At 45.1% G+C, this 25,990-nt stretch overlaps 1 long non-coding RNA gene across 2 annotated transcripts in view; it reads right to left on the reverse strand.

Moving 5' to 3' along the window:
• Positions 1–4,041: 4,041 nt before the first annotated feature.
• Positions 4,042–25,990, reverse strand: part of LOC126210284 (uncharacterized) — a 215,729-nt gene continuing 193,780 nt past the window's right edge. For both annotated transcript variants that reach the window (XR_007540637.1, XR_007540638.1), the window contains one exon: positions 4,042–4,808. This is a non-coding gene — a long non-coding RNA (uncharacterized LOC126210284). The remainder of the gene's footprint in view (positions 4,809–25,990) is intronic.

Here is a 25,990-nt window from a genome sequence, read left to right on the forward strand (position 1 = left end):
GTAGGAGTTTGAAGATGTGCAGCGATAAGTCGACCGAGAGCATCCCAGACGTGCTCGATGGAGTTTAGGTCTCGAGAACTGGCAGGCCACTCCATTCGCCTGACATCTTCTGTTTCAAGGGACTCCTCCACTATTACAGCTCGGTGGGGCCGTGTGTTGTCAACCATCAGGAGGAAGGTGGGACCCACTGCACCCCTGAAAAGGCGGACATACTGGTGCAACATGTCTCGATAAACCTGATCTGATACAGTTCCTCTATCAAAGACATGCAGGGGTGTACGTGGACCAATCATAATCCCACACCACACCATCAAACCACGACCTCCATACAGGTCCTTTTGAAGGATATTAAGGGGTTGATATCTGGTTCCTGGTTCACGCTAGATGAAAACCCGGCGAGAATCACTGTTCAGACTATACCTGGTCTCATCCATGAAAATAACGTGGGACCCCTGTTCCAGTGATCGTGTACTGTGTTCTTTACACCAGGCTTTATGGGCTCTCCTGCAACCAGGGGTCAGTGGAATGTACCTTGCAGGTCTCCGGGCGAATAAACCATGTCTGTTCAGTCGTCTGTAGACTGTGTGTCTGGAGACAACTGTTCCAGTGACTGCGGTAAGGTCCCGAGCAAGACTACCTGCAGTACTCCGTGGCCGTCTGCGGGCAATGATGGTGAGATATCGGCCTTCTTGTGGTGTTGTACACTGTGGACGTCTTGTAATGTAGCGCCTGGACACGTTTCCTGTCTGCTGAAATCGTTTCCATAATCTTGAGATCACACTTCGTGACACACGGAGGGCCCGTGCTACGACCTGCTGTGTTTGACAAACTTCCAGTCGCCCTAGTATTCTACCCCTGATAACGTCATCAATATGTGTTCTTTGAGCTATTGTCAACACACAGTCACCATTAGCACGTATGAAAACGTCTGCATACTTACTCACTGCACCAACAAATGGACGATTTCTCCACTATGTGGTCTTAGGTACGTTCAAACACGATTGCTTCCTGGCATTCTGTTTGTTTTGCATATCGACTCATCTGAGTGCACTCATTCCACAGAACTGACTGGCTACTAGATAGACCTTCGCTGTCGTGACTGGCATCAGCGCTGGAGGATCACACGACATCGTGGTTCCAGTTCTACAACATCTACAGAAACCCAAAGCGACCTGCCAGTGCTTTTAACGAGTTGACTAACGTTTCGTCCGATGATCTCAGTTTTCTTCCACACACACATTCCCAGTAACCTTTCGGATTGTGTGGCTGCGTTCAGGTACCTCCTGCAGAGGGAGCTCTGTCCCCTAGAACACTGGCAATGCTCAGCCTCAGAGGCGTGTCTGATGCCTTTTCCACTGCCCAGTCTGTCGCCTGCAGGGAAACGAGAGGACGCCGCCTTATCGGAAACTGACTTTCGAGCTGTTTGGAGGCAGTGGGGCGGATCGCGGCACTTCCGCCGTTTACGCAGGCTTCGGTTTCCGGTCGTCGTAAAAGTGAAACTGGAAACGTGCCATTCGAGGCACGAGGTGCTGCAGCACAGCAATCAAACTACAGTACTAGAGAAAGCAACGCAACTTCTACTCACTGCTCAGCTCATATCATGTGGGTTCTTGCTAATTCATAAGCCGATTGAACCGTAAATTTACTTTCAAAATCCTTTCTTAAAGAATTTACTTTATTTACTAGCTACTCATCAAGAACATTAACACATTTAATCACACTAGGTGAACGTGGAAGTAGTTGCCAGGAAGTAACTGATGGAAAATAAAATTACTTTTAACAAATGTGAATTTTATTCCTAAAAGCTTTTTCGAAACAGATTTAAAATCATAAGCAGAAAAGCACCCTCGAAATATCAAGTTACAATTTTATTTAGAGGCAGACAGAACAATATTAACAGTATGAGCCTTCGGGCTGAGAAGCTTGCCTGCTCCCTTTCAACACGGCCGTAGTCACGACCGCTCATAACACCCTCTGAAAGAGTACACTGGTGCAAATCTGCAACACACCAGATTACCTTAAACTAAAAAATTTTTAACAACTCACACAAACACTTAAACTATGCACCCCGTAAGAGGGATGGAAATGGTACAACACTCAAATTATTTGCCACTGAAAGTGCAATTTGTTTCTTTTTTCGTTTTTTTAAGGACTCTTACGGTGGAAGGGTGGCGACCTTATAACCTAAAATGACTATTTAAATAAAACCCATAAAATGCAGACTTACATAAAATGTACAACATGCTCTACATTACACATATACCACCTCGCAAGATGATAGGCAAGATAAAAACATATTTCAAGAATTTAAGCAATGAATTCGTTAACACCGAATCCGACAAACATGACAGAGGCAGCTATTAAGATACATCAGACCGACAGACAGACAGAAACACAATAACTGCCTAACAAATGTGGACGACAGACAAACGAGCAAGCTGGGGACGAGAGACTGGCCAAGAAAACAAGTAGAATTTAAGAAGTAAACGAAACAACATATCAGCAACCACTTAACTTCTAACAAACGGCGATGTCTGGCGAAGACCTGGCGCAGCCCGCCCAAAACGCTATCCCAAACCGTCCGCTGCCAACCGCTTCAACTGACGCAGGAAGGCGCGCCGATCTCCCGACTCACGGCGTCGCAGCTCGCCCCGGCCAGCCCGATGTCGTGGTTTCGCTCCTGTTGCTCTCGTGTGAACCGCGAAGCCACTACCCCTTTCTATACGGCGCTACCCACTGGATTCACGTGGGGACCTCACATGCGCCGACGCTCAAGGCGGACAAGTCATCTCGTGTCTCGGTGCGCGACCGACCAACCGACCGATCCAACCGCCAATGACCGTTGCCCGAGTAACTCGAGCAGACTGGCGGCCTAACGCGCAGACCCAGATGCAGTAATTCAGCCCCGACCGGGCGACCACTAGCTGAGTTCTGTTACTGGCGGAGTGGCAAGTGTAGTGTCGGCAGACTTGCCAACACTACGCACACTAATTGAAAGAGGCGGCCAAGATGCACGCGCTAACTCACGAAGGATGGAGTGAGGTCTGAAACAGGATACGTAATGAATGTTATAAAGAAAAGTACGTAGCTCCTTGAATACTTAACTTTTAATACATCCTGGTATACATCGTTCTTGATGAGACATCTGGAGATTGTGGCGATACAAGTGAGACTCTTTAGATACAGGCTATCTAAGGCTAATGGCGCCTTGCTAGGTCGTAGACATGGACTTAGCTGAAGGCTATTCTAACTGTCTCTCGGCAAATGAGAGAAAGGCTTCGTCAGTGTAGTGGCTAGCAACGTCGTCGTACAACTGGGGCGAGTGCTAGTAAGTCTCTCGAGACCTGCCGTGTGGTGGCGCTCGGTCTGCGATCACACATTGGCGACACGCGGATCCGACATGTATTAATGGACCGCGGCCGATTTAAGCTACCACCTAGCAAGTGTGGTGTCTGGCGGTGACACCACAGCAAGACTGTCATTTTCTGGCTTTAAAGTTTGATCCAAACGATAGACAAACTAGCACTCTGACGACAGACAGACACTAGCTGCCGCACAAATGCAAACGAGAGACAGACCAGCAACTGCTGACGCGAGACTGACCTAGCCTCACTCCGACTGACCTCCTCATAGCGCCCCTTAAATGCACGTCAACAGGCAACCTTTCACCTTTCCCACCAGAGGGAGACACCAAAGCTGCGATTGCCACAGTGGTGCCACCGCCAGAAACTGAGGGCGACTGTTTCACACAACGCGCTGCGGTGCGCTCTTCAAAACAGCAATTTTTTTTTACCACGGCTCACTGATAAATTCCATAAATTGTAAAAATGCTTTGTGTCCTGGAGACATTTTACAAACGGAACCACTGTGATGGCAGATCGCTCGGGAACACTACAATTCTAAGCGAGCAGCAATCTGACACTAGGTACTCACGTCACCCAGATTTATGATCGTTGGTGCTTGTGGTCGTCCTACAACACGTCTCCCCAATGCAATCCACAAGTGCTCGACGGGATTTAATTCAAGGAACTGGACAGGCCAATCCATTCGCCCAATATACTCCTGTTCCAAGAGGTCCTACACTCGCACAATCCCATGCGGAAGCGCACTGTCACCCATAAAAATGGGCCAGGGCTGAATGGACCCAGAAAAGATGCACACGGGGAACGGGTGCAGTAGCAGAATAAATTTTACCGGTGAGTGTACTTTGATGAAAGATATGGAGATCAGTATGACAGTCCAACCTTATGCTTTCCCGCGCCATAGTACCTGGACCACCAAAATGATCATGTTCGATAATGTTGGACGTACCCCCATACGGCGAGAGATGTAATGCACCCAGGAAGACTGTGCAGCACAGGTCCAGGTGTTATGGGGTCGAGAGGTTTAATGTGACATGGGCGTACTGACCTCCAAATGTTTGACCCCGGTGCGCTCACCACTCAACTTTATTGTGATGCTGTGCTACATCCCCATGTGCGTCTTTTCAGGTGTGGATGACAATGCGCAGCCGCATCGAGATTTGAACGAGGAGGCGATCTTTGAACGAGAGAATATTCAGGTTTGGCCAGCCCATTCCCGTGACTTATGGGGGCAGCCCTCTGTGAACGCATGAAAAATAGGTGACTTTCGTGATTTTTTTCAAATAAAATAAGTAATCCTACACCTGATAACATACTTTTATTCCTTACACTTTTGTCTTAAAGAAACAATGTTTGGATCTACATTGAAGTGTGCACCAGCTAGAATCACGCCTTGTAGCCGGAACATTGTTCGCGGCGTGAATTTCGGAAGCCCTCCTATTGGACCTGTAACAAAAAAATTCTGCATAAGTCATTTTCAATACATTGGCTATCAGCAGACAATTGAAAAATATTAAGTTCTAGCAAAATTGTGGTATCTAGAAACAAATGTCACTTTCTTTGCCTAAAAAATCGAGACAAAAACGTGCACCAAAAAGAGGCTTTTGAAGATATCGCAAAACGGCTAAGCAGGCTGACAGAGAATTCAGTGTAAAATGTCGGCATCTATTCGGATCAAAATCGTATGTACACTTTTCAAGTTATGTTTCCCGCCAATGTGAAAAATACGGTTTGCATAAAAACGCGTTTTAACTTTTGGTTTACATTTTTTTTTTTTTTTTTTTTTAGTTATGTTGAACGTACCTCTAGTCAGCGGTTCCTGGACCATACAGCATTGCTTCCAAATCCTACAGGAGGTTCTCCCACATTTTCTCCGAGGCCTTGGCGGTCCTGCGACCATCTTTGACAGCTCCTGTCATCCATTGCTCTACTCGCTCGATCCGCTTTTCGTCCAGTCTTGTGCAGAAGTTGTAACAGGCTTGTCCAATCTCAACTTCGAACAAGTTCATAATTTCCATAACGCCTGTTAGGCCGTCGTTGAATTAACGACTATTTTATTCCCGCTGTGAATGCTTTTCGGAGATACTTTTCTCAGAAATCGCCTTCTAACTTTATAACGAAATTTCTGGCGAACTCGCGATAAACACTGCAATAAAGCAAAAAACTGAGAGAATATTCTATTTTTTTTTATTTGCGAACTGCCTCACGCTGCAGTCTGGAACCGCAAGACCGCTCCGGTCGCAGGTTCGAATCCTGCCTCGGGCATGGATGTTTGTGATGTCCTTAGGTTAGTTAGGTTTCACTAGTTCTAAGTTCTAGGGGACTAATGACCTCAGCAGTTGAGTCCCATAGTGCTCAGAGCCATTTGAACCATTTTTTTGAACTGCCTCATTAAGCCATTGTCACATGGGACAAGGCAGCTAGTGTTGACGTAGACTCGGACGGCAAATCCAATCAGACATGGTGCCCGCATCATACGGCACGTAGCGGTTAACATGACTTTTCACTGTCACCACTCTACAGCGGCAGCTGTCGGCTCTCTGTGGTTCCTAAACCACACAGTTTGTTTCTGAAAATTGACGCCCATAGACTTCCTACGTTACCTCCATTAAAACGCACATTTCGTACCTTGCCCATTTGCTAGTCATGTTGTTCTATCTATAGTGTACGTTAACAAAAACTTCAATGCACATGAACATCTTATAAAACTTCATGAAATCAGAGAAACTCATCTACGTCTACATCTAAACACGTACCACGCAAAACCGAGCGACGTGGCGCAGTGGTTAGCACGCTGGACTCGCATTCGGGAGGACGACGGTTCAATCCCACGTCCGGCCATCCTGATTTAGGTCGTCCGTGATTTCTCTAAATCGCTTCAGGCAAATGCTGGGATGGTTCCTTTGCAAGGGCACAGCCGACTTCCTTCGCCATCCTTCCCTAATCTGATGAGGCCGATGACCTTGCAGTTTGGTCTCCTCCCCCAAATCGACCCAACCCGTTTCCAGAATGAGATGACCGAGCGAGGTGGCGCAGTGGTTAGCACACTGGACTCGCATTCGGGAGGACGACGGTTCAATCCCGTCTCTGGCCATCCTGATTTAGGTTTTCCGTGATTTCCCTAAATCGTTTCAGGCAAATGCCGGGATGGTTCCTTTGAAAGGGCACGGCCGATTTCCTTCCCAATCCTTCCCTAACCCGAGCTTGCGCTCCGTCTCTAATGACCTCGTTGTCGACGGGACGTTAAACACTAACCACCACCACCACCAGAATGAGATTTTCACTCTGCAGCGGAGTGTGCGCTGATATGAAACTTACTGACAGATTAAAACTGTATGCCGTACCGAGACTCGAACTCGGGACGTTTGTCTTTAGCAGGCAGGTGCTCTACCATCTGAGCTACCAAAGTAGAAGAGCTTCTGTAAAGTTTGGAAGGTAGGAGACGAGGCACTGGCAGAATTGAAGCTGTGAAGACGGGTCGTGAATCGAGCTTGGGTAGCTCAGATGGTAGAGCAACTGCCCGCGAAAGGCAAAGGTCCCGAGTTCGAGTCTGGGTCCAGCACACAGTTTTAATCTCTCAGGAAGTTTCAACCCAACCCGTACCACGCTAGCCAGCGCATGGAGCGTGGCGAACGGTACCTTGTACCACTACTAAAGATTCCCTCTCCTGTTTCATTAGCAAATCGAGAGAGTGAAAACGATTGTCTATAGGCCTAAATACCGTCCCTAATTTCCCTTTCCCAATCTTCCTTGCCCTTGTGCGACATGTACGTTGGCTACGTACATTCGCTCTGCAGTCAGCCTCAAATCCCGGTTCTGTAAATTTTCTCAATAGTGCCTCGCGAAAGAAACGCCTTCTCCCCTCCAGGGATTCCCATTTGAGTTCCCGAAGCATCTCTGTAATAAAAAATGGTTCAAATGGCTCTGAGCACTATGGGACTTAACATCTATGGTCATCAGTCCCCTAGAACTTAGAACTAAAACCTAACTAACCTAAGGACAGCACACAACACCCAGCCATCACGAGGCAGAGAAAATCCCTGACCCTGCCGGGAATCGAACCCGGGAACCCGGGCGTGGGAAGCGAGAACGCTACCGCACGACCACGAGATGCGGGCCATCTCTGTAATACCTGCAGGCTGATCGAACCTATAGGTAAGAAATCTAGCAACCCGCCACTGAATTTGAAACGTCCCCTTTTAACAATTTTACACGACTGTGCTTAACCTGACGCACAATATTTTTAGCGCAACGCAATCTGACTCTCAAAATTCCCTACAAAAGAATGGCCCTGACTAACATTAAACTATACCTTTCACAAATCACTTACCTCACAAAAATCTTCGCTGCTCAAGCTACTGCAATACAGCGAGCGCCACTACTGCCAGCTAAATAAAAGATTCAAACTATGGAAGGCACTAACTACTGATAGGGATAGCAAATGAAAGATATTAATAGAGAACAAAGAATGTATTTACCTTGATATCATCATTTATAAATATAGCAGTTCATGACAAATTACAAAGCTCCGCCATCTCTCTCCCCACATCCACCACTGCTGGCGGCTCACCTCCAACTGCCCAACGCTACGCGCTGTTCACAGCCAGCTGCCTAACACTACAATGGCGAGTATTACAACAATGCAAAGCAGCCACAGACTGCACACAGCACAGCCAGTGATTTTCATACAGAGGTGGCGTTACTAATAAAAAAACCTAAACAGCCTACTTACATAGCCCCCATGCTCCCCACAAAAAATTTTACAAATTTTGTTGGGCACTGGCCAATACATATTTGTTAAAATTTTTTTTCACAATTACAATAGCAAAGAAATCAAATGCACACACTTATTGATACAATGTTGGTCAAAAGCTAAAATTTTCTCACAGTCCATAAAGACAGTCCTAATCGTTCATCACAGTAAAATATCAGTGTTTTTCTCAAAGTCTGAGCAGTAAAAGACAATGCTCATAGACGTAGTGGATTTCCATGCAGTCTTGAAGAAGTAGTGTTGCCCTTCCAACGGAAAGACAGTGCTGACTCTTGACATGCTGACAGGTAATGGGCGACAACAGAGCAAACCCACAGCCGAGTCATTCGACGTTTTGAAGAGTATCGTTTGGTAGGTCATCACAGAGCAGACCCACTGTAGTCCTGGTAGAGATTACGGTATTGGTGGGCCACCAGAGGCGCAGACCCACTGCAGTCCTTGTAGAAATAATGGTACTGGTGAGTCAGCAAAGACGCAGACCCACTGTAGTCCTTGTAGAGATGGCCAGCAGCCATCTGTTGCAAATGTGCAGGTGCACAATCACCATCGAAGAGTCTTGCGGACAATATAGCAAGTCCATAACCACCACTTGTGCACTCACAAAGTTTTTTTTTTTTTAATCGTCCTTAGAACCAGCAATGCTGTTATCCAGTCCCTTGCTGAATTATTAACACACATACAAACACTAACAGTCCCTACTTCTCACATATTGTCCATATACTATGACCAACAGAAACGTGTGCAGTGAAATGTAACTTACAAGTTACTTAATTTGATGACCTGGTGTCAATTACAATTTTATAACATAAGAATACAATTACAAAGATACAAAATACATCATTAAAGAACATAACAATACAGATAACATTTGTAGTACAGGCTTTACAAAAGAATAAAAATGTATACATCAGTGTTACATAAATAATGACATAAGCACATACATAAAAGATCAGAATAACCCTCGAAACATCAACTTCACACATGAGCAACAAAACAGAACAGATAAATAATGTCTAACATCTTTACAAAGAAAATAACATATTATAAATGCAAATTATATTTGAGGATAACAGTATTCCTCATCATAGTGAATGTAGCTTAGTACTAGAACAGAAAAAATTCTATGAAACTACACAAAGACAGGAAGAAAACAAATACACAAGGGTACACAAACACATAGTGGGATAACACAAAAGGAAAGGACAGGGTTTGTTTTCAGTGTATCATTTGGTACCGCAGTCCAACGCAAAACTTCATTCTGTAGATCTTTCGTCTTATTTCAACCTTTGCTTCCACCAAAAAAATCCTATCCAAGCATGCTTTCTGTATTTATTTCACATATTTCTTAACTCATTATTTATTTCCAAGAAAATCCTACCTATATCTGTTGTCCCTAAACCCTACTTTTTTGGTTCATATCCTCTTTCAAAATACCCTTTTTTTTGGCCAAAGCATTTTCTTTAAGCTTCTCAATGCATTTCTTCCAATCCATCATAGTTAGTTTCTTATATAGTCTACCCCCTCTTAAGCTAACTTAAATCTACTGAGCTCAGATGCTAAACTAAGGGACAAGGCAATGCAGCATCACATAAAACAATTAATATAAACAGCAATAAAAAAAACGCAGATTTGCGAAGCAAGCAGCATTAAGAAATTAGCAAAGCAATTGTAATATTACAACTAATCTAAGGCAATGTGCAGCAAACAATAAAAATAAATCATTAGTAAAACTGGCTTAACAGAATAACACAAAGTCAAATTCAATAACACTATGCCTGGCAAACAGCAGCAACTTATACCTAAACATGACATAGCTCAAGCAGAAAAAATATTACAGTAAAAATGGCCATGTCTAATACCTATGTCACATCTTAACACTAGAGTGATGCATCACAAAAACTTACTCTACAAAAAAAATTCACCAAGTAGTTGAAAAGAAAATTATGTATGCAGTTCCTGTTATTAGTCCCTTCTTATTGTTCTTTCCATTCCAAGAGCTCCTTTTTCGAAGAATGTGGGTCATAAAATAATTATTTAATAGATCTGTTGACAGAAAGTGTCCACATTAGCAAATGAATTTTTTTATTTTTATTGTTTTATTTTTTTATATAAAACCCATGCTGCAACACAGCTGGAAACTAGATATCAAATGAAATAAGCAACTATGAAAGGCAAAGCATAAAAATATCAGTCAATAGTCATGTGACATTTCATAAGTTAGTAGAAAAATCTATCAACTAGAGAGACAGTAGTCATAATCAGGTGTATAGACATAAAAAGATTTCTCGTCATTTCATTAGGCATCCAGTGTAATCATATGTTTTCAAGTTCGACCGTGTCGTTTTTACGATGCTTTCTACAAAGGAATGTCAGAAGCGAGGTTAATGGCCTCTTTTTTTCTCCACCTAATGGCTTTTTCTCCGGGCGGCTGGCCCAGCTGCGCGCCACAACGCATTACATCAAGGTCACTTACCTTTCTTAACGAAATATTTACGACAGCAGTTTTCGCTACAGCGACAGTCTCATATAAAAATATTTCACAGGTCAAGAATTAGCGTTGCAAATCTGTAGAAACAAAATCCTATAAATATAAGTGTCCAAAAAAAATATTCGTCAGCATTGTGATACATTCACGCATTTACACACATTTCATAATTCTAAAAGTACGATTCTCGGTTTCCAACATACGTCTTCACAAGGCAGAGTTCCTAACCGCTACTCATTACTCCTTACCTTATTACACATATATATATTCGTCGATGCTTCTTTAATAATTCATCATATGAAATACGTAGCATAATCAAATTCCTCATATAGCATCAGCTTCTTGACCATAAACATACCTCAGCAGCATAATACACATCGTCGTCGTAAAAATATCATAACATCTCAGTCAATTCTCAAAATCGTCGAAGCTTCCTCCAATAATTTCAAAACCTAAAAAAATTCTCTGCTCATTTCAATAGTGTCATCTACCTCAAACGTACTTTAAAAATTATGATCCCATACCAAATATATCATTCAAAGCTCTCATAGTATCACAATGGTTCTGAAAAAATATGAACAGTTTACAAAGTACAGACAAAATACAATTTCATAAGTGTGAAATTACCCAACTGTGAAATTGCGTAAACATGTGTCACTGATGTAATAAAAAAATGTTTGTTTCTCTGTTAAATGATCAGATAGCTGTGTAATTCTGTGTTAGAGAAATATGGTACCGATGTGTAAAGTTGTATAAGCAAATACCATATTAGCTAGGGCTCCTTGTGCTAGCCACACACATAGTACACAAAGTAGGCGTGTACCCCCCTGAGGATAAATGTAATTATACCCTCAGGTGTTACAAATTACAGCAATGGAATGAAATGTATCACGAAAAACTTTCTTTGTAATAAAAAAATCTTTAAAAATAAGTGTTTCAAGTATAAGATTAATCACTCAAATGCGTGTACTGTAGCGCTAAACTGTGCGTCTTGTTGTAAGATAACCTCTGTGAAAGTCTCGTAGTTATCGTCCTCCGAAAGCTAAGTTCTGCAGAAGTCAATGTACTTACCTCACGATACACAAAAATGAAATGCTTTGCGAATAGATATCTTAGTTATTACACTTATTGTTGTGATGAAGAAAGTACTGTGCTGTAACGTATTGTTGTGCTACGGAAAAGGCTGCCTCATTATTGCTATACCACAAAAGTTACTACTAAAACATGTTTTACTTTCCAGAAGAATTCAGAAAAACTGTGCAGATATAAAACAGATACACCGCAAAAGCAACAAGGTGAATTGTGTCACACATTAGTAGCGTCGTGATATAGTCGTGTAGCTGTCAAATAAACTAACCACTGTGTCACCTGGTATCTCTCAGAAAGCACATCCTGGCAGGGTCGCCATATGAAACGTCCCCTTTTAACAATTTTACACGACTGTGCTTAACCTGACGCACAATATTTTTAGCGCAACGCAATCTGACTCTCAAAATTCCCTACAAAAGAATGGCCCTGACTAACATTAAACTATACCTTTCACAAATCACTTACCTCACAAAAATCTTCGCTGCTCAAGCTACTGCAATACAGCGAGCGCCACTACTGCCAGCTAAATAAAAGATTCAAACTATGGAAGGCACTAACTACTGATAGGGATAGCAAATGAAAGATATTAATAGAGAACAAAGAATGTATTTACCTTGATATCATCATTTATAAATATAGCAGTTCATGACAAATTACAAAGCTCCGCCATCTCTCTCCCCACATCCACCACTGCTGGCGGCTCACCTCCAACTGCCCAACGCTACGCGCTGTTCACAGCCAGCTGCCTAACACTACAATGGCGAGTATTACAACAATGCAAAGCAGCCACAGACTGCACACAGCACAGCCAGTGATTTTCATACAGAGGTGGCGTTAGTAATAAAAAAACCTAAACAGCCTACTTACAAATTGCTTCGATTTCTTCCTTTAATCTGACGTAGCATGGACTACCCCACGCACTCGAGCAGCACTCGAGAATGACTTGAGACTAGTGTTGTTGCACCCGCAGTCTTCTTCATAGACGAGCTACACTTTCTTAAAGTTCTTCCAATAAATCGAAGTCGACCGTTCGCCTTTCCTACTACCGTCCTTAGGTGCCCGTTCCTTTTCATACGTCTTTGCACTGTTATGCCTAAATACACTCATGATCATAAATGAAGAATAATTGCAGAATGTGGTGCCACACAACGTGGCACTACACAAAATTGGTGCTAATAGAATAGGCACATGGGGAACACACTCGACACAGATCTGTAAGTCCACGGTATTGGTGATAAGTTGAGAAATCCGTCCAGAAACAGATGTGCTACAAAACGCCACTGTTTCGCTCGCATGTATCCCGACATCAATATGGGATATGATCACCATGCACACGTACACAGGCCGCACAACGGGTTGGCATACTCTGGATCAGATGGTCGAGCAGCTGATGTTTAGCCTCCCATTCTTGCACCAGTAACTGTCGGAGCTCCTGAAGTGTCCTAGGGGTTTGAAGACGTGCAGCGATACGTCGACCGAGAGCATCCCAGACGTGTTCGATGGGGCTTAGGTCTGAGAACAGGCAGGCCACTCCATTCGCCTGACATCTTCTGTTTCAAAGTACTCCTTCAAGATGGCAGGTCGGTGGGGCCGTGTGTTATCATCCATCAGGAGGAAGGTGGGACCCACTGCACCTCTGAAAAGGCGGACATACTGGTGCAAAATGACGTCCCGATACACCTGACCTGTTACAGTTCCTCTGTCAAAGAGATGCAGGGGTGTACGTGCACCAATCATAATCCCACCACACACCATCAAACTACGACCTCTATACAGGGCCCTTTCAAGGACATTAAGGGTCGCTATTTGGTACCTGGTTCACGCCCGATGAAAACCCGGCGAGAATCACTGTTCAGACTATACCTGGTCTCGTCCATGAACATAACCCGTGACCACTGTCCCAGTTACCATGTACTGTGTTCTCGACACCAGGCTTTATGGGCTCTCCTGTGACCAGGGGTCAGTGGAATGCACCTTGCAGGTCTCCGGGCGAATAAACCATGTCTGTTCCGACGTCTGTAGACTGTGTGTCTGTACTGCGTTTGTGGACTGCTGCCAGCGCCACCGTGCGACGACCGCAGGTCAGATGCACCGCATGGTCATACCCCGAGGTGATTGAAACCCGCAAACCGTCCATCAGAGCGTTGTTTCACCATGTATCAGCATTATCCTTAATTTATGAGCATGAGTGTAGTTAATCGGTGTGACTGTATCAAGCAGCACGCTACTAATGCTGCATTCGAACGTTACAGGATTATTTTTCCTCCTCGTCTGCGTCAACTTACATTTTTCTACATTTAGAGCGAGCCGCCATCAACTAGAAACTCTAACCAAGTCATCTTGTATGCTAACGGACGACGCCTTCCCGATCAACGCACCGTCGCCAGCACACAGCCGCAGATTGCTGCTCACCCCGATCGCCAGAGAGAGAGAGAGGGCACTTATACTTACATAACATCGAATAACACAGAAAATATTTCTATTAATATAATAAAAAGGCCGCACGGTCTTTCAGAAGATGGGATGCTGGAAAAAAATGAGGGTATAGCAAGACGCAAACCTGTTACACTTCATTTCGGAATTCGGCGCCTCTACCAAATACTCTAGGCCGAACTTCTACAACAAACGAACTTCTGAAGGGCTTAATTGCCGGTATTTTATTAATTGGCAAATCAAACCAAGAACATGTTTTTGATTAATCAATGCGCCGTTGCCTTCAAAGTGGTCTACCTACGTAACATGCGGGTTGTATCGCGAAAAAAACGAAGTACGAAAATTCTTTAACGACCGGTATGACGTATCCTGTCATTTCATTACAACAAAGTGTACCATGACGCGTTTCCGACACATCCTGACTGTACTGGTGCTCGGAAACAGCACATATTCATAGCGTGTAAGAATAATATACAACCCATCAAATATGGACTTCAGCTGAAAACGACAAATACAGTATGGCTATCGCAAGTTCTGCTTCTGACGCAGAGAGTGTTCTTGGCTCTTATTGGTCCAACGTTTGCTACACTCCTGGAAATTGAAATAAGAACACCGTGAATTCATTGTCCCAGGAAGGGGAAACTTTATTGACACATTCCTGGGGTCAGATACATCACATGATCACACTGACAGAACCACAGGCACATAGACACAGGCAACAGAGCATGCACAATGTCGGCACTAGTACAGTGTATATCCACCTTTCGCAGCAATGCAGGCTGCTATTCTCCCATGGAGACGATCGTAGAGATGCTGGATGTAGTCCTGTGGAACGGCTTGCCATGCCATTTCCACCTGGCGCCTCAGTTGGACCAGCGTTCGTGCTGGACGTGCAGACCGCGTGAGACGACGCTTCATCCAGTCCCAAACATGCTCAATGGGGGACAGATCCGGAGATCTTGCTGGCCAGGGTAGTTGACTTACACCTTCTAGAGCACGTTGGGTGGCACGGGATACATGCGGACGTGCATTGTCCTGTTGGAACAGCACGTTCCCTTGCCGGTCTAGGAATGGTAGAACGATGGGTTCGATGACGGTTTGGATGTACCGTGCACTATTCAGTGTCCCCTCGACGATCACCAGTGGTGTACAGCCAGTGTAGGAGATCGCTCCCCACACCATGATGCCGGGTGTTGGCCCTGTGTGCCTCGGTCGTATGCAGTCCTGATTGTGGCGCTCACCTGCACGGCGCCAAACACGCATACGACCATCATTGGCACCAAGGCAGAAGCGACTCTCATCGCTGAAGACGACACGTCTCCATTCGTCCCTCCATTTACGCCTGTCGCGACACCACTGGAGGCGGGCTGCACGATGTTGGGGCGTGAGCGGAAGACGGCCTAACGGTGTGCGGGACCGTAGCCCAGCTTCATGGAGACGGTTGCGAATGGTCCTCGCCGATACCGCAGGAGCAACAGTGTCCCTAATTTGCTGGGAAGTGGCGGTGCGGTCCCCTACGGCACTGCGTAGGATCCTACGGTCTTGGCGTGCATCCGTGTGTCGCTGCGGTCCGGTCCCAGGTCGACGGGCACGTGCACCTTCCGCCGACCACTGGCGACAACATCGATGTACTGTGGAGACCTCACGCCCCACGTGTTGAGCAATTCGGCGGTACGTCCACCCGGCCTCCCGCATGCCCACTATACGCCCTCGCTCAAAGTCCGTCAACTGCACATACGGTTCACGTCCACGCTGTCGCGGTATGCTACCAGTGTTAAAGACTGCGATGGAGCTCCGTATGCCACGGCAAACTGGCTGACACTGACGGCGGCGGTGCACAAATGCTGCGCAGCTAGCGCCATTCGACGGCCAACACCGCGGTTCCTGGTGTGTCCGCTGTGCCGTGCGTGTGATCATTGCTTGTACAGCCCTCTCGCAGTGTCCGGAGCAAGTATGGTGGGTCTGACACACCGGTGTCAATGTGTTCTTTTTTCCATTTCCAGGAGTGTAGTATGTGCTGAAATATCGCACCGCACAACTTGTTTTGTGTTTCACGCTAGGGAATTGTTCTTCAGCGTGAAATAATTTGAAGAATTACTGACAGGAAATGTCACCTTTTCCTGTCTTCCAATACCTGGAGTTTCGTCTACAATTATTCTGGTCTCGCTGTAGTACGCATGACATCAATGTTCGTAGCAGTAACGTCTCTGCCTGATTCCAGACTTGCAAGGGTCACTTTTGTTACGACGTGCACACAGATCCGTACGCAGGCGGGGGCGGGAAGGGGTCCCTTGTCCCACCTCCCCCGAAATGTTTGGGCTTATAACGGGCAGCGCAGTTAAAAGTAGCCCGCCTACCCTTTGAATGCGAATGAAACATTTCGACTTCTGAAACAAACAGCTACAACAATGGACAGTTTTAGCCAATAATCGATTATTAGCATTCTTCTCTCAGCATTTCAGTTTGTTTCATCAGTGAACATAGACGTTTCTCATTGCAGTCTGCAAAATAAATTTCTCGATACAACAAAGAATTGAAATTGTGGAAGCATATGTGAAAACAGGTTCGATTAAGGAAACTCGCGAAATTTTTGGGGTCAAGTACGAGGGCAGAGGACTGCCAGCAAAGAGAGCAACACAGAGTCTGTATAAAAATTGGATCTGTGCAAAATGTAAAAGACAAAGAATTCCTTCAGTTTGGCACGCCAGAAGTTATTGCAGGCATTCGCCGAAGAATTATTCAGAGACCAAAGAATTCTATACGTAGATTGGCCCAACATGTGCATGTAAGTTGGAGGAATTCCCAGCGGATTTTGAGAAATCTTAATATGAAGCCATATTGTGTGACGGTTGTTCAGCAATTACGGAAGATTGACAGTCAGAAACGTGTAGATTACTGCACCTAGGTTTTGACTAACATCACCGATGGTTTGTTACACCCTTTCATTACATCGTGAGTGATGAAGCACGGTTTTATCTTTCTGGACGTGTGAATTCACAGAACACGAGGTAGTGGGCAACGGAGAGCCCTAACATTTTGTCAGCTGCCACTCCATGATGAAAAAGTCGGCGTTTGGTGCAGTGTAACAGGAATGCGCATCATTGAACTGATATTTTCTGACACTACTCTCCAACACGATTGCATAAATGAAAATTTTTTATACATTTTGTGCTCAACTCACTGAATATGAAAGACAATACAGGTTCTTCCAGCAAGATGGGGCAACATACTGCACGTCTAAGGTATCCCTGGAACGAGTCCACGATGTCTTCAGTGAGGAACGAACTGTCAGGAAACAATTATGGTCACCGCGTTAGCCGGAACTACCAACATGTGATTTTTTTCCTGTGGGGGTACTAGAGAGCAAGGTCTACGAAGCAATTCCACACACAATACAGGAACTGGAAGACAACACTGACCGTGAAGTTGCCGCCATCGCGCGGGATTAGCCGTGCGGTCTCGGGCACTGCAGTCGTGGACTGTGCGGCTGATCCAGGCGGAGGTTCGAGTCCTCCCTCGGGCATGGGTGTGTGTGTTTGTCCTTAGGATAATTTAGGTTAAGTAGTGTGTAGGCTTAGGGAGTGATGACCTTATCAGTTAAGTCCCATAAGATTTCACACACATTTGAACATTTGATTTTTTTGTTGCCGCCATCAATATTCGAACTTTACTCCGGGTGTATCTGATTAAGCCTGGACGGGCACAATTGGATACTGATGCTGCAGGGGATTGCTTTCAACATCTTCTATAAATGGGTTCTTCAATGTAATTTTCATTGTAAATACACTGATCAACCAGAACATTATGACCACCTATACAAGCCGGCCGCGGTGGCCGAGCGGTTCTAGGCGCTTCAGTCTGGAACCGCGCGACCGCTGGGGTCGCAGGTTCAAATCCTGCCGCGGGCATGGATGTGTGTGATGTCCTTAGGTTAGTTAGGTTTAGGTAGTTTTAAGTTCTAGGGGACTAATGACCTCAGCTGTTAAGTCCCATAGTGCTCAGAGCCATTTTTTGAACCACCTATACAGGGTGTTACAAAAAGGTACGGCCAAACTTTCAGGAAACATTCCTCACACACAAAGAAAGAAAATATGTTATGTGGACATGTGTCCGGAAACGCTTACTTTCCATGTTAGAGCTCATTTTATTACTTCTCTTCAAATCACAATAATCATGGAATGGAAACACACAGCAACAGAACGTAACCAGCGTGACTTCAAACACTTTGTTACAGGAAATGTTCAAAATGTCCTCCGTTAGCGAGGATACATGCATCCACCCTCCGTCGCACGGAATCCCTGATGCGCTGATGCAGCCGTGGAGAATGGCGTATTGTATCACAGCCGTCCACAATATTCGTGCTCATATTGTCTCTACATTTGGTACCGGGGTTGCGTAGACAAGAGCTTTCAAATGCCCCCATAAATGAAAATCAAGAGGGTTGAGGTCAGGAGAGCGTGGAGCCCATGGAATTGGTCCGCCTCTACCAATCCATCGGTCACCGAATCTGTTGTTGAGAAGCGTACGAACACTTCGGCTGAAATGCGCAGGAGCTCCATCGTGCATGAACCACATGTTGTGTCGTACTTGTAAAGGCACATGTTCTAGCAGCACAGGTAGAGTATCCCGTATGAAATCATGATAACGTGCTCCATTGAGCGTAGGTGGAAGAACATGGGACCCAATCAAGACATCACCAACAATGCCTGCCCAAACGTTCACAGAAAATCTGTGTTGATGACGTGATTGCACAATTGCGTGCGGATTCTCGTCAGCCCACAGATGTTGATTGTGAAAATTTACAATTTGATCATATTGGAATGAAGCCTCATCCGTAAAGAGAACATTTGCACTGAAATGAGGATTGACACATTGTTGGATGAACCATTCGCAGAGGTGTACCCGTGGAGGCCAATCAGCTGCTGATAGTGCCTGCACACGCTGTACACGGTACGGAAACAACTGGTTCTCCCGTAGCACTCTCCATACAGTGACGTGGTCAACGCTACATTGTACAGCAGCAACTTCTCTGACGCTGACATTAGGGTTATCGTCAACCACACAAAGAACTGCCTCGTCCATTGCAGGTGTCCTCGTCGAATGAAGCCATACTGACGAAACTAAAATGAGCTCTAACATGGAAATTAAGCGTTTCCGGACACATGTTCACATAACATCTTTTCTTTATTTTTGTGTGAGGAATGTTTCCTGAACGTTTGGCCGTACCTTTTTGTAACACCCTGTATAATAGCCGGTATGTCCTCCTTTGGCATGGATAACAGTGGCGACGCGTCGTGGTCCGGAAGCAATGAGGCCTTGCTTGATAGGTCGCTGGAGGGAGTTGGCACCACATCTGCACACACAATTCCCGTAAATTCCTGGGAGGGGGGCGATGAAATCTGACGCCACGTTCAATCACATACCAGATGTGTTCGATAAGGTTCAGATTTGGCGAGATGGAGGGACCAGCATATCAATCGCATTTCGCCACTGTGTTCCTCGAACCACTCCAGCACACTCCTGGCCTTGTGACATGGCGGATTATCTTGTTGAAAAATGCCACTGCAGTCGGGAAACGTGATCGTCATGAAGGGATGCAGGTGATCTGAAACCAGTGTACGATACTCCTTGCCCGTTAAGGTGCCTTGCACGAGCTCTACTGGACCCATGGATGCTCACGTGAATGTTCCCCAGAGCATAATGGAGCAGCCGCCAGCTTGTCTCCATCCCTCAGTACGGGTATTAAGGAGCTGCTGCCCTGAAAGACTACGGACTCGCGCCCTCCCATCGGCCATCGGCGTGATGAAGAAGGTATCAGAATATCCACACCATACAACGCTCTGCCACTGCGCCGACATCCAGTGGCGATGGTCACGTGCCCATTTCAATCGTATGAACACCCTGACATGATAGCAAATCCGACAGTATGTCACATTGTTCCGAATAAATCCTGACATTGAATTAACCAAAGTAATACGACCAACGAGTGAGCAAATGGAATACCACAGACTAACACAAGAACGCCTAAATGCATGTCATACCTTCCCACCGTGAAACAGACGCAGTTCCGAGGGGAGAAACGAGAACAGAAGCCGAGAGCAGAACCGTGTTAAGCTAGAAGGCCCTACGATAAGGGACGGACACCCACATCCGCGGCTGACCGCCAGGACCACCCCCCAGCCTATGTTAAAAGATAGAGCCCTCCAGAAGAACAGTATAGATATTACGATAACATTAAAAGGGCCACACCAGCTGCAACTTTTAGCGTGAGACTATACGCATCTCTGTTACGTTGCAAACATTAAAAGCATTGCCCCACCACGAAAAGTATAACATTTCCCATTGGGTAGACAGAATTTTTGTAGGCAGAGCTTAAGGTTAACATTGAGACCCTGATTGGTCAGTTGAAAACACAGCCAGATAGCTTTTGTTAAACCAACTTCGGTAAATTGTAGTAAGGAGAATTTAGGAGAGAGTTGCTTCCGAGACGGCGAGGTGCATGGAGCTGTGCCGCCCGCTGCCCCCTGACGCTGCCTAAACACCGTCAAGGTAATGAACGCTTCACTCACAAGGGAACCTCCCCATCGCACCCCCCTCAGATTTAGTTATAAGTTGGCACAGGGATAGGCCTTGAAAAACTGAACACAGATCAATCGAGAAAACAGGAAGAAGTTGTGTGGAACTATGAAAAAAATAAGCAAAATATACAAACTGAGTAGTCCATGCGCAAGGTATGCAACATCAAGGACAGCGTTGGTTTACGAGCGCCGTGGTCCCGTGGTTAGCGTGAGCAGCTGTGGAACGACAGGTCCTTGGTTCAAATCTTCTCTCGGGTGAAAATTTTAATTTTTTATTTTCAGATAATTATCAAAGTTCAGGCACTCACACATAATCAACTTCGCTCTCCAAAATTCCAGGACATGTTCAGATTTACTTGGACATATACAGAATTTGACGGTCTACGCACGGAAACATTTGAAAACGTAAAAAACATATGTTTTGACAGAGCACAGGGAAAACTGTGCGACTCTGAAACTGTTGCATTCATTTGATGCAGTTTATGTGACAAACTCTTATGTTTTCATCACTTTTTTGGAGTGATTATCACATCCACAAGAAAACCTAAATCGGGCAAGGTAGAAGAATCTTTTTACCTATTCGCCAAGTGTACAGGTTAGGTGGGTCGACAACATATTCCTGTCATGTGGCGCACATGCCGTCACCAGTGTCGTATAGAATATATCAGACGTGTTTTCCTGTGGAGGAATCGGTTGACCTATGGCCTTGCGATCAAATATTTTCGGTTCCCATTGGAGAGGCACGTCCTTTCGTCTACTAATCGCACGGTTTTGCGGTGCGGTCGCAAAACACAGACACTAAACTTATTACAGTGAACAGAGACGTCAATGAATGAACGGACAGATCGTAACTTTGCGAAAATAAAGAAAGTAAAATCTTCACTCGAGGGAGGACTCGAACCAAGCAAGGACCTTTCGTTCCGCAGTTGCTCACTCTAACCACGAGACCATGGCGCTCATCAGCTAATATTCTCCTTTATGTTGCCTATCTTGCATATGGACTACTCAGTTTGTATATTTTGCTTATTTTTTCATAGTTCCACACAACTTCTTCCTGTTTTCTCGATTGATCTGTGTTCAGTTTTTCAAGGCCTATCCACTGTGTCAATTTATATCTAAATCTGAGGGGGGTGCGATGGGAAGGTTCCCTTGTCAGAACTGCAGAAGTCACATCTGTTACATCCCCTTTTTACGTAATACTAGTGTCGATCGTCAATTAAAGCTCATGGTATTCACATTTGCTACTTGAAGTTAAAATATGAAACGCGATGATTTTTCTGTTATATAATTATTGAGAAGCCACATCAGCCACTGTAACTTACGACAAGTAATAAGTAATTAAAGATAATTGTGGGTCACTATAGATCATTTGGATAGTTTTCTCTTTCATGAAACTTAAACCTAGATTATAGATGTGATATGGCATAGGTCATCCTTCGATCCATTGTGAAACTTGGAAACCCATTCAGGGAATATTCGCTCACATTTTTGTTGAACGCAGTTGCTTTTTATCATCCTGTATTAAAGTATTTCCTTTTATCAATAGTGCAATTTATAAACAGTGCCGGCCGGAGTGGCCGAGCGGTTCTAGGCGCTACAGTCTGGAGCCGCGCGACCGCTACGGTCGCAGGTTCGAATCCTGCCTCGGGCATGGATGTGTGTGATGTCCTTAGGTTAGTTAGGTTTAAGTAGTTCTAAGTTCTAGGGGACTGATGACCTCAGTAGTTGAGTCCCATAGTGCTCAGAGCCATTTGAACCATTTTTATAAACAATGTTTTGTGAGTAGAATAAAATTTCCAATGGTGAACTTAACTGCTTTTTCGACGTTATTTTACCAGCTAACTAAAAATAGGAAAGCCTTGAACCCCTTCCACTAAATTTAGTTAGTATTAAGATTCTTTTACAGGGAGTGCAGTGGAGCCGACGCTGAAATCATTAAGTATTTGATTATATCGTCGCTAGTCTCACTGAACTCTTCTGAACTCTACATGTCATGTTTGTCTGGCGTCTCCTTGCCAGCAACAGGTCCCAGGTTCAAACTAGTCAATTCCCTAAGAAACACGCTCAGAGCGTCGTTGCGCGAAAGTGGTAGGGAGACACGACTTAGAACAAACAGACACCACGCAGAATGTTAGACGTAGCTGCCGATGTCGTGGTATTGCCATTGGCGCATGCATGAATCGTCGGCTGTGGAGGCCCGCCGTTACGAATGTTCGGTGCACTGTGTGTTCAGACACATTTGTACTCTGCCCAGCATTAAAGTCTGATGTTGGTTCCGCCACAGCTCGCTGCCTGCCCTGTTTTACCATCCTGCCCAGCTTACGACGTCCAACATGGTCATTGAGCGGTGGCCGCCAACCCTACGACGTCTGGACGTGGTTTCACCTCGGTTACCACACGTGTTGAAGATATTCACTACAGCACTCCTGTAATACCCGACAAGTCGTGCAGTTTGCGAAATGCTCGTCCCGAGCCTCCGTACCATCACAATCCGCCGGCCGAGGTGGCCGAGCGGTTCTAAGCGCCACAGTCTGGAACCGCACGACCGCTACGGTCGCAGGTTCGAATCCTGCCTCGGGCATGGATGTGTGTGATGTTCTTAGGTTAGTTAGGTTTAAGTAGTTCTGCGTTCTAGGGGACTGATGTCTACAGAAGTTAAGTCCCATAGTGCTCAGAGCCATTTGAACCAAGCCATCACAATCTCCCTTCGGTCAAAGGCAGACAGATCGTGCCCCTTCCCGATTCTACACTGATACTACATGCACCGTACGTGTGTCTGACTAGAAGTCATTCCTCGCCAGGTGACGCTGCTATCGCCTGGATGAGTTTATATCGATAGTAGGTCAGTTTTCATAATATTCTGACCGATCAGAGTAAATTATAAGTCCATTTCAGCCCTTCGTTTCTGTAATTTCACTGCATTTCTTTTATACTTACACGACGTACTCTTATCTGCTCCACGCTGCACTACCTACAATGGAAATTTTCTAATACCAAAATGCTTTTTTAATACTATTCATTCTTGATTATGACTGAAAAGCAAGTTGTAACCCTCTATTAGCTTCTTCGAATTTGTCGAGGTATTTGCTTTTCTACTGTGTGCTATGTGGGATAGGTACTTCAGTAACACTGCTACAAATTACATAAATATGTATCTAGTAATTTTGCGGATATCTGAGCTATTAACACGTCTATGTATCATTTAAGGCGAATGGAAACAGCAAATCAATTCTTGTCCGCCTGTCTGACCTATTAAAACTTTTAATCGAATCTAAATTCATATTATTATATAAAGAGTTCATTTTGTGATGGAATAATTTTCTCTCAATGATTTACATAGCCTCCGCCTCATACGTTTGCAACTTAGATTTAATAGCATTCCGATTCTTTAGATGGTTTTCGTGTCTTCGAGTTATATTGAAATCACTCTTAGAAGCGCGAATTGTACTACGAATAATCAGTAAACAGTAAGACAACCAATAACGGATTGGATGTTTAACTGTATGGATAAGATAGGCAACAATGTACAACAGTCAAAACAACTGAAGCATTTTGTTAGATTGTAAACATTACTGTTAATGAAATAAATTCTTGAAATTTCTATCGCCAACTTTCTCCTTCGAATGCGAAAATACACTGCTGGCCATTAAAATTGCTACACCAAGAAGAAATGATAAACGGGTATTCATTGGACAAATATATTATACTAAAACTGACATGTGATTACATTTTCACGCAATTTGGGTGCATAGATCCTGAGAAATCAGTACCCAGAACAACCACCTCTGGCCGTAATAACGACCTTGATACGCCTGGGCATTGAGTCAAGCAGAGCTTGGATGGCACGACAGGTACAGCTGCCCATGCAGCTTCAACACGATACCACAGTTCATCAAGAGTAGTGACTGGCGTATTGGGACGAGCCAGTTGCTCGGCCACCATTGACCAGACGTTTTCAGTTGGTGAGAGATCTGGAGAACGCGCTGGCCAGGGCAGTAGTCGAAAATTTTCTGCATCCAGAAAGGCCCGTACAGGACCTGCAACGTGCGGTCGTGCATTATCCTGCTGAAATGTAGGCTTTCGCAGGGATCGAATGAAGGGTAGAGCCCCGGGTAGGCCCGCATCTCGTGGTCGTGCGGTAGCGTTCTCGCTTCCCACGCCCGGGTTCCCGGGTTCGATTCCCGGCGGGGTCAGGGATTTTCTCTGCCTCGTGATGGCTGGGTGTTGTGTGATGTCCTTAGGATAGTTAGGTTTAAGTAGTTCTAAGTTCTAGGGGACTGATGACCATAGCTGTTAAGTCCCATCGTGCTCAGAGCCATTTGAACCATTTTTAGCCCCGGGTAGTAACACATCTGAAATGTAACGTCCACTGTTCAAAGTGCCGTCAATGCGAACAAGAGGTGACCGAGACGTGTAACCAATGGCACCCCATACCATCACGCCGGATGATACGCCAGTATGGCGATGACGAATACACGTTTCCAATGTGCGTTCACCGCGATGTCGCCAAACACGGATGCGACCATCATGATGCTTTAACAGAAACTGGATTCACCCGAAAAATGACGTTTTGCCATTCGTGCACCCAGGTTCGTCATTGAGTACACCATCGCACGAGCTCCTGTCTGTGATGCAGCGTCAAGGGTAACCGCAGCCATGGTCTCTGAGCTGATAGTCCATGCTGTTGCAAACGTCGTCGAACTGTTCTTGCAGATGGTTGTTGTCTTGCAAAGGTCCCCATCTGTTGACTCATCTCGACTGCTAGTGATACGAGGCCGTTGGAATCCAGCACGACGTTCCGTATTACTCTCCTGAACCCATCGATTCCATATTCTAACAGTCATTGGATCTCGACCAACGCGAGCAGCAATGTCGCGATACGATAAACCGTAATCGCGATAGGCTACAATCCGACCTTTATCAAAGTCGGATACGTGATGGTACGCATTTCTCCTCCTTACACTAGGCATCACAACAACGTTTCACCAGGCTACGCTGGTCAACTGCTGTTTGTGTATGAGAAATCGGTTGGAAACTTTCCTGATGTCAGCACGTTGTAGGTGTCTCCACAGGCGCCAACGTTGTGTGAATGCTCTGAGAAGCTAATCATTTGCATATCACAGCATCATCTTCCTGTTAATTAAATTTCGCGTCTGTAGCACGTCATCTTCGTGGTGTAGCAATTTTAATGGCCAGTAGTGTATGCTGTTAACGCCGACTTACATAGGGAGAAACGATTATCATAATTAAATAAGGGAGATCACAGCTCTTA

Source organism: Schistocerca nitens, chromosome 10 (assembly GCF_023898315.1).
Source record: "Schistocerca nitens isolate TAMUIC-IGC-003100 chromosome 10, iqSchNite1.1, whole genome shotgun sequence".
Taxonomy (NCBI): domain Eukaryota; kingdom Metazoa; phylum Arthropoda; class Insecta; order Orthoptera; family Acrididae; genus Schistocerca; species Schistocerca nitens.